At 40.1% G+C, this 13,676-nt stretch overlaps 1 protein-coding gene across 5 annotated transcripts in view; it reads right to left on the bottom strand.

Annotated features, from left to right (window-relative positions):
• The window catches only part of LOC127950812 (thyroid hormone receptor alpha-A-like), a 37,132-nt gene extending 23,997 nt beyond the window's left edge, over window positions 1-13,135 (bottom strand). For 2 of the 5 annotated variants that reach the window (XM_052548125.1, XM_052548134.1), the window contains exon 1: window positions 12,829-13,130. The gene's annotated coding sequence lies outside the window, so the exon portion shown is untranslated. Of the gene's footprint in view, window positions 1-12,828 lie in introns of all 5 variants that reach the window. The other 3 variants (XM_052548152.1, XM_052548168.1, XM_052548174.1) reach the window with 3 other exon arrangements.
• Window positions 13,136-13,676: the final 541 nt, after the last annotated feature.

The raw sequence follows: 13,676 nt of genomic DNA on the forward strand, positions 1-13,676 counted from the left end.
AATCGATATTGGTCCATTCTCGCTCTCACTCTGATATTCCCGTCTGGTTCGGAGCATTCTGCGAATAAAACTCTCAAGCTGACAATCCTGTCTGCCTCCTGTCTCATCTGTGACAGAAGATCAGACCATCCAAGGAAAGCCGCTGGGTCGAGGTCGAATCAGTCATGTCTCTCCCACATTAATGCTCCGCATTGGCTGTTTACACGCAGAAGAAATCTCATTCTTGGTGCTGGAGGAGTCTACTGCTGAGCTCATCCTGGGACGCCCCTGGTTGATCCAACATCAGCCCACCATTGACTGGAAATCCAGGGAGGTTCTTCGTTGGGGAGAAAACTGCACACATACCTGTCTAGCTCCAGTCAAGAGGAACCCGAAAGCCCTATCTTCTCCCTCTTCTTCGTCTTCCGTGCTCAAACCCAAACTTCCAGTTTGTTCGACTTCAGTTGAGAGTCCAAAAGTCCAGCATCAAGTAGAGATTCCTGCTGAGTACAGGGGTTTCCAGGATGTGTTCAGCAAGCAGTTGGCGACCAAGTTACCACCTCATCGGCCATGGGACTGCGCCATCGACCTGCTACCTGGAACCACTCTACCTAAAGGCCGTATCTACCCTCTCTCCATCTCGGAACAGAAGGCCATGGAGGAGTATGTGAAAGAAGCCCTTCAGCAGCAGTTCATCTGTCCATCGGTTTCACCTGCCGCTTCCAGCTTCTTTTTCGTGGCTAAGAAGGATGGAGGCTTGAGACCGTGTATTGATTACCGCCACCTCAACTCCCAAACGGTCAAATTTCGTTACCCCCTTCCTCTGGTCCCAGCAGCCCTGGAACAACTACGTGGGGCCCGTATATTCTCCAAGTTGGATCTGTGCAGTGCATACAACTTAATCCGTATCCGTCGGGGTGACGAGTGGAAGACTGCTTTCGTCACCCCTTCCGGCCACTATGAGTACAGGGTAATGCCTTTCGGCCTATCCAACGCCCCTGCAGTCTTTCAAAATTATATGAATGAAGTGTTCCGAGAGTACCTCAATAGATTTGTTGTAGTTTACTTGGATGATATCCTCATCTACTCATTATCACTTCCTGAACACAGACGCCATGTCACTCTGGTCCTGCAGAAATTGAGAGCCCATCAGTTGTTCCTGAAATTGGAGAAATGTGAATTTCACACCACGTCTGTACAGTTTTGGGGCTATATCATAAATCAGCATGAAGTGCAAATGGACCAGAGGAAGGTGGATACCATCCGGAACTGGCCGCAGCCCACTACAGTGAAAGAGCTTCAAAGATTCCTCAGATTTGCCAACTTTTATAGAAGATTCATCCATAACTACAGCATTATCAGTGCTCCTCTGACCTCCTCTTTGAAGGGCAAGACCAAGTCTCTATCCTTCTCCTCCGAAGCCATCCAAGCCTTCCAACAACTAAAAGACGCCTTTTCAACCGCTCCCGTCCTCGCCCATCCTAATCCAGATCTGCCATTTGTCGTCGAGGTTGATGCGTCTTCTACTGGAGTAGGAGCAGTCCTCTCCCAGCGGCAGGGTGAACCTTCCAGACTCCATCCATGTGCCTTCTTCTCCAAGAAGCTGTCCCCGGCGGAGCGAAACTATGACATCGGAAATCGGGAACTGCTTGCAATCAAGCTTGCCTTGGAAGAGTGGAGGCATTGGCTGGAGGGAGCCAATCACCAATTTCAAGTAATCACCGATCATCGTAATCTGGAGTACCTCAAAGAAGCCAAGAGGCTCAATCCTCGTCAGGCCCGCAGGGCTCTCTTCTTTACCCGTTTTGATTTTATTGTTACCTACCGACCCGGCTGTAAGAATGGAAAAGCTGACGCTCTCTCTCGCCTCCATCATTCCTCGTCTGAGGAGTACCGCCCTGAACCCATTCTCCCTCCAGCCGTGTTCGCCTGTCCAATCCTCTGGGACATAGACGATCAGATATCCCAGGAAAACCGTCTCCATCCCGCTCCGCCGGGAGGTCCAGAGGGGCTCACCTTTGTACCTCAACAATTCCGCACCGCCCTTCTGGACTCTGCTCATACTGCTCTGGGCTCTGGACATCCAGGTAGCAGGCGTACCCTCTCACTCCTCAGTCAACGGTACTGGTGGCCATCTATCTCCCAAGATGTCTCCCGGTTTGTCCAAGGGTGCTCAGTCTGCGCCATCACTAATACTCCCAGAAAACTCCCGGAGGGTAAACTCGTACCTCTTCCTATACCCCGTTGTCCGTGGTCTCATCTTGGTGTAGACTTCATGACTGACCTTCCTAAATCTAACAACTTCACCTGTATTCTAGTAGCAGTGGATCGGTTCTCGAAGGCTTGCAAGCTGATCCCCTTACCTGGACTCCCTACCGCCTTTGAGACCGCGGAGGCTTTATTCCACCATGTTTTCAGAAATTTTGGAATTCCCGAAGATATAGTATCGGATAGAGGTCCGCAGTTCATATCTCGAGTATGGCAAGCCTTCTTCCGACTACTTGGGGTGACTGTTCGTCTCTCGTCAGGATACCACCCTCAGACGAACGGCCAGACTGAGCGGAAGATCCAGGAGATAGGACGGTACCTCAGGTCATATTGCCACCAGTACCAGGACAGCTGGAGCCGCTACCTCCCCTGGGCTGAATACGCCCAGAATTTTCTCAGGCAATCCACCACCGGGCTCACTCCTTTTCAATGTATCCTGTGTTTTCAACCTCCTCTATTCCCTTGGTCTGGGGAGCCCTCGGAGGTTCCAGCCGTTGACTATTGGTTCCATCAGAGCGAGAGGGTATGGGACTCAGCTCACGTTCACCTCCAACAGGCAGTGCGAAGGCACAAGACCCAAGCCGATCGTCGACTGATAGACCCTCCCCAGTACCAACCGGGTCAGAAGGTGTGGCTTTCAACCCGTGACATCCGCCTTCGCCTGCCCTGCCGTAAGCTGAGTCCCTGATACATCGGACCATTTACCGTGCATAGGCAGCTGAATGAAGTCACTTACAGGCTCAACCTTCCACCTCATTACAAGTTTTCACCTTCATTTCACGTCTCCTTGTTAAAACCCTTCATTGATCCTGTCACTTCTCCTCCCTCAGATCCAGGACCTAGGGACTTACCTCCTCCTCCCATTCCAGTAGAAGAGGAGCCTATCTACCGTGTCCGCAACATCATGGATTCGCGGCGACGAGGCCCCCGGCTGGAATATCTAGTAGACTGGGAGGATTATGGCCCCGAGGAACGCTCATGGGTACCCCGCGAAGACATCCTGGACCCAACCCTCCTCACCCAGTTTCATGCAGACCATCCTGATCGTCCTGCCCCCAGAGGTCGTGGTAGGCCTCGCCGTCGCCAATGCCCCTCTTCTCAAGCGTCAAGAGCCACCTCGGGAGGGGGGGGGTACTGTCAGGATTCCACCACCAACACCATCATCATCACTCCCTCCACCCACTCGCTCGTCATCCCCTGAATATTAATTGTCATCACCTGCATCTCTTCATCCTCATCACCGCCACCTGCTATCCTTCATCACTGCTCACCCTTATATACCCACTCTCAACCTTCAGTCTCCGTCTGATCTCGTCATTACATGGCTTACAGACTCTATCTCAACACTCGCCTGAGAATCCGCGAATCTTCTGAGAACCCTCAAAGATCGGCCAGTCTTCTTCTGCCTTCAGTCCTCCTTCGGTGATCCCACTTCCACTTCCTGTGATCAGAGTTCGTTCAGTTAAATCGATATTGGTCCATACTCGCTCTCACTCTGATATTCCCGTCTGGTTCGGAGCATTCTGCGAATAGAACTCTCAAACTGACAATCCTGTCTGCCTCCTGTCTCATCTGTGACACCAGCACTCAAAATCAGCATTAAATGAACCATTTATAACACCGCTTATACGCCACAGAAAAGCAACTGCCTGAAAATATTGCATGTTTGTAATCAGTAATATAAAGATTGTAAAAAGTAACATTTATATTTAATTTATTGTAACAATTTTTAACAATTATTATTTATACTTTAAACTTGCATTCTCTATTCTAGATTTATTCTTACTGGTCTTCTTTCAAATAAAGGAGATCCTCTGATGCTAGCATTCTCAATGCTTTTCTATTCTTTTGACTTGTTTTATTTTTATATAAAAAAACTGTTTTAGGCTAACAGAGACCTGTCACAGCACTTTTATATTATTGTCCTTTTGTTGGTTTTGATTGCTTCTATTGTCCTCATCTGTACGTTGCTTTGTATAAAAGTGTCTGCTTAATGACTAAATGTAAATGTAAATATTTAGAAATATTATTAAAGGGATGTCAAAAGCTAGAAGATTAATTTATTGCTGGATACCTCAAGTTTTTCAGTTCAAGAGTAAAATAAGGTCTGTGGTTAACATACTTCGAAAGCCATTTCTGAAGCAGATATGTTTATTTTTTTAAACAACTGTAAGTGGCTAGACAGGAATGTTTGGGGTGTGAGTGTGTGCGGTTTACATTGTAGAACAAAATGTTCTACAATGTAATGTTGAACATTTTGTTCAAGGTAACATTCAATTATTGTCAATTTGTGTTTACCACAGGCTTTATTTTACTCATGAATTGAAAAAAAAAAAACATTATAAAACCCCATGGGAAAATGAATTAGTCTTCTTCAGTTTGACCTCACGAATGCAGCACTCTACGCCAGTACAAGATAGATATGTGTATGATATAAGTCAATTGACTGGACATGTGTTATCATTTTTAAATACGCCATTTTCACAGTCCACACTACAAATGTGATCCTGGTCTTAAGTGTCAATTTTTCTAAATTGAGATGTATACATCATCTGAAAGCTGAATAAATAAGCTTTCCATTGATGTATGGTCTGTTAGGACAGGACAATTTTTGGCCAAGACAACTATATGAAAGTCTGGAATCTGAGGGTTCAAAAAAAAAAAAAAAAAAAGATAAAATTGCCTTTAGAGTTGTCCAGCAGCAACTCATATTACTGATCAAAATTAGGTTTTGATATATTTACGGTAGAAAAATTCCAAAATAACTTAATGGAGCACGATCTTTACTTAATATCATAATGATTTTTGCCACAAAAGAAAAAAACAATAATACTGACCCATACAATGTTTTTTTGCCTATTGCTTCAAATATACCCCAGCCATTAAAACTGGTTTGTGCTCCAGTTTCACAAATGTGAATCTGTTTTTAAATGTATTCAGAGAATCTTAAAAATCTCAGTGAACAAAAGGCAAAAATGTGGAGAAAATATGAATTTTCAAGCTACAGCTACAGTCGTTCAGCAACAACACTACTGACAGTGGCAATCTCTGTTGTTACATTACAGCGTTTAGTGTATATATAGTAGAGGTCAAATAGCTGTTAACTCAAACTATAAGAGTTGTGTTACTCATAATGAATCAGTCTCAATCGTCTCAATGGAGCACAAGGTGTGGCACCACTGTAAGTGTTGCAGCATATAGTTACACAGGCAACTTAACAGACACACGTCACACTACAGCAGAAAGACAAACACATCATTGCGAGGGAAAACAGGGAGATGAAGGCATGGCATAAATCATGCCGCTGGAATATATATACACATACACTCTCTTCCTCTTTCACATACATGCAGACTCACACACGCTCAACAATCTGCATGAGGTGAATGAGGGGACAGAGGGAGGCCAGTGTAACGTGATCCGCTTCAATCTTCTGGTTACAGTGGCGTCGCTGTAATGCGAAATGTGTTTTTGGGGAGATGCAGGGGTCAAGGTCTGACCATGGGGACATTTCCACTGCACCTGTGCCATTCTTTACATAAGCTGCCACTCTATACAGTCACTGACACTTCATATGCTTATGGCACACAATGCCACATATGCATTTAATATACCGAAGCATTCTTGGTAAAACTTTTTCTGGGAAAAGAGGGGTTTGTGCATTTTAGTCTACTGAATGTAGACTGCACAGAAGAAATACAAAGTAAACCGAATATACACTGCACAAGTAAACAAGCAAAATTAGGTCATCTGTTGGCAGGCTTACAGAGCTATTTGATACTGATATTCTGACACCATCTGTGTCAAGAAATGTGATATTTTTCTCTCTACATCAGGCATATGTTCTGATCATGCCATCTGAGAGGCTTTTCTAGCCAAAGGGGATAAAAAAAAGGAGAATAGCCCTCACATGTGAGTGACTCGCAGCAAATGACCGATTCATCATGGATGCATGTCATCCAAACCATCAATAGCAAATGTTTGACATTAGTCAAAGTAATAATATGTGGCTTGATAGAGCAATAACACATAAGTTACACTTCCGTTCAGAATTTGGGGTTGGTAAAATGTATTAGGTTTTTGAAAGGAGAATTCTCTTTTGCTCTCCAAGGCTGCATTAATTTAAAATAAAGTAAAAGCATGAATATTGTGAAAAATGTTTTCTATGTTAATATATATTTTAAAATGTAATTTATTCCTGCAGCCATTACTCCAGTCTTCTTGAAAACAGTTGTGCATCTTAATATTTTGTGGAAACCATGATATTTTTTAAAGATTATTTGATGAATAGAAAATTCAAAGGAACAGCATTGTTTGAAAAGGGAATCTTCTGTAACATTATAAATCTCTTTACTGTCACCTTTGATTGATTGAATGTGTCCTTGCTGAACAAAATCTTACTGAATTATAACTTGCCCACACTCTCACTATCAAAAGGTCACCAAAATCTAGTATTTGCAGTTCGACAATCTTAAACCCTGAAAAGGGTGTCCATATGGACCAGTTCAGTGGGGCCAGTTTTGTTACCATCATCCATTACACACTCTGTTCACACTTCTTCCATCTGGAAAATGTTTAGGAACCATTCTTGCCAAAATACTTCACATCACTAAACAGTTTATTCAAGCAAGCTGCCAAACTACTACACCCTGTCAGGACTCCCATTCCCTTTCACCTCCAGCAGTTTAATATGAAATACAATAGAACAAGACTTTATGATTACAACAGACTCACATCTAGTGATATACCAAGACACACAAACCTCTGCTATAGCCACTCATGAGATGCACTCTTAAAGAGACAGTAACTCTCTTAAACTCGACCATGATTTATCATTACCCTTTAAATTATAATATATGATATACAGATCTTTAAAAATGGGAACAAATAATTAAATATCTAATATAGAATAACCAAAAAAAGGCCAATAAATAATAACTACAGCCTGTATACAGTGTCATGGTTAATCACCACCAGTGTTTCATATTGGATTTCCTATTGTAGGTCTGAGAATAACCCATTTAAATGTCCCTTTCTCTCTCTCCTGTTCTTGCTTTTTATTAGTTGCTTCGTTATACATGCCTCAGGGGAATGTGAGTACTTACTTCAGGATTGGCTCACTATGCACACAAGTCTAAACATAATCCAACTACAAGACAATACGTACATTATGGAGCTGCAAATGCACACAAATGCAGTCACACCAGTAATATGATAAATGAGCAGGGATGAGGGGAAGCTAATCAATGTAAAATACCTTATGTCCAAGAAACAAAGAAGTAGAAAACAACACAACTTCTGTTGCTTTTGTGCTATTTGAATGAATTAGCAGAACTCAAAATTCTCTCTGCAACCACTTCCTTCCTCAAGTCAAACTGGCTTCTGCTTTACTAACACTGATACCAACTGTGGGTACTATGAGCTGAGACTGAATAAAACATAGATTTCCAAGAGCAGTTCTATAAAACTTACGTGAAAAGAAGGTTGTGAAAATAAATCTGGAACCTTTTAAGAAAGCGAATTGACTACCATAATCCCATGTGTTAGATCTTTCTATATATGAGAAATGAAGTATCAGGAACAGGGTTAAACCTCAGGATGTTCTTTTTCTGTTACAAAGATCACAGCTAGAAAATACACAAGTCAGCCATTCTTCATTCTTAAATGTCTGAGAAATATAAGAAATGACTCATGTTTAAAATTATACATCAGCTTAGATTTGTGATTTTGTGCAGAATATGGACTATCAGGGTTCTGTTACCTCCTTGTATTTTACCACTTAGTTTAGTGATGTCCCATAAGTGCTATCCCATAAAACACAGCGGCCTCACATCTTTGATGTCTCATTGTAGCATAACAACATCTCTGATAGAGTTTACAGTGCACTTATCTCCACCACATTTACAACTATCATTATCACATTTTCATAATGCCATCACGTCTTTTTTGCATGCATTTTGTAAGCTGTTAAAAACATTGGGCTGCTTATTGTACTCTGGTTCTTTTGTTCTAACTAATATAAAATATAAATATTAAATCACAGTGTAAAAAATATATATATTTCTAAATAAAACCACCTTATTTGTGACTTTTTGGCCTAACGATTTTGGGACTGACTTTTTGTACCAAAAAAAAGTATAATTTTATTCAGTAAGAAGAATGCATTAAATTGATCAAAGACATTTATAATGTTAAAAATAAATTTATAATTTCAAATAAATGCTGTTCTTTTTAACTTTATACTCATCAAAGAATCCTAATAAAGTTATAATGATAATACTGTTTCCACATAAATATTAATCAGCGGAACTGTTTTCAAGACTGGAAATCTGAAGAAATGGCTGCTTAAAATTCAGTTTTGCCATCACAGGAATAAATTACATTTTAAAACATATTCAAATAGAAAATGTTTATTTTAATTGTTAATAATATTTCACAACATTACTGTATTTCTGATCAAATAAATGCGGCTTTGGTAGGCAGAAGAGACTTTCAAAGTCATTTCTAAAATCTTACCGTCCCTAAACTTAATTTGGACAGTGTAGCGTGGGGGTTATGAACCATATGACGTGGAAAAATGTGGTCACATGGGAAGATAAGTTGTGAAGCACTAATCTACTGAATAGAGAACTTCAGAGATATGATATTTGTCTGAGCATGCAATACAATAAAATGAAAAGTGAAACTGCAATCGAACGATTACACTAAGATAAGAGAGTAACACTGAAGTAATACTGAAGTGAAATCTGTCATGACAATAATGTCTTCACTAACAGAAGATGAGATAAAACTGGGAAATTCTAACAACAGCTTTTTAGCAACAGTCAAACTTGGCAGCATGAATATTAAGTCGAATGAAGTTCTGTTCTGATGACTTGAATTTGTCATCCTGCCTAGAGGTGAGCATCACGCTAGTTTTCTCAACAAAAACCCAACAGGATTTCTCTTTTGGTTTTTCCTTTTTGCAGAAAATACATTCTGTGACCGACAAAAGTTTATGATTTTTAGATGTGTAGTTCATCATGATACATTTTGACAACAAAAAAAATTTTGAAACCTAAACACAATCACCATGAGTAAAAAGCTAAATGTAGACTATAAACGAACTACACCACATCACATGACATTAATATCTTCTCCGTTAAACTACCGACAATTCTTTCACCACACTCCGAAGAAATGGGATAATCTTACACAGGTTAGAACGTGTTTGTTTTTGTTTTTTATTAACTCAATATTACAAGTTTAATCTCAATTAAACTATGGTAACTTTTTAATGGCATGTTAGCGAATGCCTTCATCTTGTTGTATTGTGTCAGTTTAGCGTAATAACCTGCTGAAGTCTACTGCAGATATAAATATGCGTACATACACACGACTGTGGATGCAGACACACAGTAAACTTCCTCTTGAGTGTTCACAGAGCGGCTTTGACCATTCAGATGCTAATTTAGCCATTTGAAAGCAATAGCATTTTTCAATTAAAGTAAAAATAATAATAATAATAATAATAATGGGTGCATTAATGTATTTTATGTCACAGAATAAAATGTGGAAATAACTTGACCCTGGGTTAACGGACCTTATTTCAGACATTCAACCAAAACCCCCCTCAAAAAGAGACAGTGGAACCAGAAGTGCTAAAACTATTTTCTGTTTTGGGATTTTAGCCCATCAAGTCTTTAAAAATATTAAAATAAAATAAAAAATTTAACAAGCAGACAAATCTATAAAATACAAAATAAAAAAATCTGACTTATAAATGGATAAATGATTGTTGTTTGTTCCAGGCCACAACACCCTGCAGACCTGAAGGCGTCAGGCATGATCTGTTTCTATTGTTGTAATCCCTGTTCTACACACTTCAAGCCCGTCAAGAAATGACAGCTAAGCTATAAACGATCACGAAGCCAAATCCCTTCACTCAGAAATCCGCTCCATATAGAGCACTAAAAATAAAGCACTGTAAATAGAACACGACCAGGGCACCATTTTGTATCATAAACTCCAACGCCTGTTTAAAACACGCCACAGAAATGCTGAACATGGACGAGTAACTCGTCCGTACATTGTGTTCAGACAGAACAAGCGCGTGAACAGGCACAGCTCCCTCGGATGACCTGCTGCGCGCTCCCGCGGCGGCCGTCTGACGTCACCATATAATGAATGTAGATCAGGACGTCAGCGCTGTTATGCAACTGATCTATTTAACTTCCCCGCTCGTTCTCATCTTGAGCGCACAGTGGCGAGCCACCCAAAAATGCAAGACACGGGCGCGCCGCGTTGGGTCACATCGGCCCAAGAGTCCCACTGAAGCGCGCTCCCCTCCACGTGGAGAGTGTCCTCTGTGTCTGAAGATGAAACCTTGGGAAGACTGGAGCTGACGGACTATTTATCGCATATGCTCCACAGTCTAGGTTCTTTCAGGACGCGCGTTCTTATCGTGCTCTGAATTATTTAGCCCCTCACGACCAAGATCAGTCCCGTGTTGCACCCACTAAGGCTGGCACGATTATGATTTTTTTTTTTTTTTTACTCAGACCACCTGAATATTACACCAATATAATATTACCAACCATTCTTGTTATTATTATTGTTTATAAGCAATTTTTTTTATATATATTATGCAATATATCAATACATTTCTCAAATTTAAATTATTAGCTTTCACTGACTGACTCTAAAAAGGCCAAAAATACTAGCCATTATTTAAATATTAAAGTCAGCATGAAATTAAAATTAATCTGTTTTAGATCTAGTTGTGAACAAATCAGCTACGTATATGTTTCATTTTTTTCTTTTTATTGACCTTGTAATGTTTAATTAAAATCTCATAACTGGCCTTTCTGGTGAAAATGACAGACTCTCTAGTCAAATACCAGTGTTAGAGCAGACAGTGACCCACACTGATTCAGTTAGATACTGTGGCACAGAAGGAACATCTACTAGAAACCAGCAGCAAAGCATTTTAATCAAGCCCCATTCACAATAACAGCAATTAATTCACTGGAGGTGACAGGTGGCTTACTGCTGGTTTCCAATAGGAATTCAAACAGATCGCTCATCGTTATGCATCTGTTCAACTTCTTTTGTCTCTGTGGCTTGTGCTGCCAGAATCAATAACTCTCATTGCAAGTGAATAACATCCAGACACCTCTTCAGTGTGAACAGGTCTTAAGTGTGGCGCCAATCACTGCAGAACTTCTTTGTGAGTTTGGTTCGGGTTTGATCACATAACTGCACCATTACACATAACGTAAACAGAAAAATATATCATATTTAATTTCTCTTCAATTCACTTAAAAATTCAATGAATAAAACCATAACTGAAATCGCAATTGGATTAAAGAGCAGGTCATATGGGTTTTCGAAAAATACATTTTTTGCAGTTATCCTTCAAATTATAGTAAATATAAATTCTGCAAAGTCTACAACATTGTTAAATCAAAAAAGTGCACGGTAAAGATATTGTCTCTTAAGAAAGAGTCTACTCTGTACCATCTTAACGAGTCTATTACCTATACGTCACAAGGTAACACATTTGCATTATCCCTGGCTGCCCGTCAAATACGAACACTCTGACCTGCCCACAAACACTTCCACTAGTTAGTGTTTACATCATGTTTCCAGCCTCACTGTGGGAAAGTACATAAAAATCATGGCAGCAAGAATGCGAGCTGCCAAAGGAGGCAGACATACAAAATATTACTTTTTTATTTATTTATTATTATTATATGTGAGCAATGCCTTTTTAATTGTTTCAGTTTGTTATTTGCCTAATAAATGACAACAGTATTTATAACTTGTTTTAGTTTTAAACAAGTTTTTGACAGATTCCTAAAATATTTGTTTCTATTTATTATAACAGGTGGTCTAATGAACTTGTTAAGCACATACTGTAATTGTACATCTGAATAAAAAAAAAATATATATATATATTGATAAAATGCTTCACTATTTTTTTTCAGCCTTTCTTGTAAAACATCTACAAATTACACCTAGGCTACAGGTGGATGAACCATTACAGAAACATAAATGATTTTGGTAATCACCAATACTGTTAGTTTAGGGTGGCTGTGGCACAAACCTTACATTGTGTGGTGGTTGTCTAATACATTTCTAATAAATATATACAGACACCCCTTTGGGGTGATACAAACTCAAATCTCTTACTGTGAACCCCAACTGTATATTATCTCTTCACGAATTATCTAGGCTACTGTAAATGCTTCCACATGACATTAGGCTGCTGAACAACTCGCTCGCCAGCGCCTGTCATCATCTAGGGTAGCATTAACAGTAGCCTGCATTTTATAATGCTTGTACACTCCTTACACGAGCCACAAGAACGGGAACTAAGTTAACAAGTCTTCTGCAGTGTTTGCTAACCCGACATCGGTAAGTAGCCCTCACTTGTAGTCGTTTATTTCGCGGTGAAAGTGCAGAGGCTCAAAACATGCGCAGAAGAGCGAAGACGGCGCAGATGTTTTACAGCTCTGGGCTTTAACGCGCACCATAAGTGGACACCTCTGAAGTGGGAAGCTCGACACGACAGCTGACCGCGGGACAATTAGTACTCACCCACTTCCTTAGGAAGAAAGACAAACGGCTTCCAAAAACCGAAATGGTCCACCGAAGTCCCACCAGGTTTCTTAACGAGCGGTCTTCGTCACGAATCGCCTCTCGGCGGGTTGCGATACCATTTCAAACCGAAAGAACAAGTTCAAAGAATAGCCTGTTTTCGGAAAATATCCACTTAGACACAGTTAGTACATAATTTCTTTGACTATGCGTGAAACGATACGTTTCGCTGCCACAACAGGAAAACGCACGAGCTTTACTATAGTCGCTCCACCCCCTTTACTGTAAGGACGAGCTGATGGTATAGAAGTATGTGATTATATCAAATGCTGCTCTCTACAGGTTCACAGCAGCTTTGAACTCTGTGTGAGATGGATGACCCTGTGTGTAAAAGCACTTCCTGAGACAGTGGCCCCACATCTACATCTGGAGCTCCTAGAATTGTTGTGATCTTGCAATATGCTAATTCAAAAACCTTTTACTGTATGAAATGCAATATAATGAGATTATTTATTACAGAGAAGGCTTATATTTCCCTCTTTGGTGATCAAAAGATAATCTTTCAAATTGGACATAGGTATTGTTTGGGTAAATTAAATAAAATAATAAAATAATTAAAAATATAATTTTTTTAGAAATAAAAATAAATAAATAAGTGGCTATTCAGAAATACATTGAAAATGAAACTTTTTTTAATTTTGAATTATATATGATGGTCCTACTCTCAATAATTAGTAACTTAATAAAAAGTGTTTAAAAAACACAATTGTATTTATTTAAAGTCATATTGATATGATCTTTATCTCTCCCTCTCTCTCTCTCTCTCTCTCTCTCTCTCTTTAATATAT

This window comes from Carassius gibelio, chromosome A3, assembly GCF_023724105.1.
Source record: "Carassius gibelio isolate Cgi1373 ecotype wild population from Czech Republic chromosome A3, carGib1.2-hapl.c, whole genome shotgun sequence".
Classification (NCBI taxonomy): domain Eukaryota; kingdom Metazoa; phylum Chordata; class Actinopteri; order Cypriniformes; family Cyprinidae; genus Carassius; species Carassius gibelio.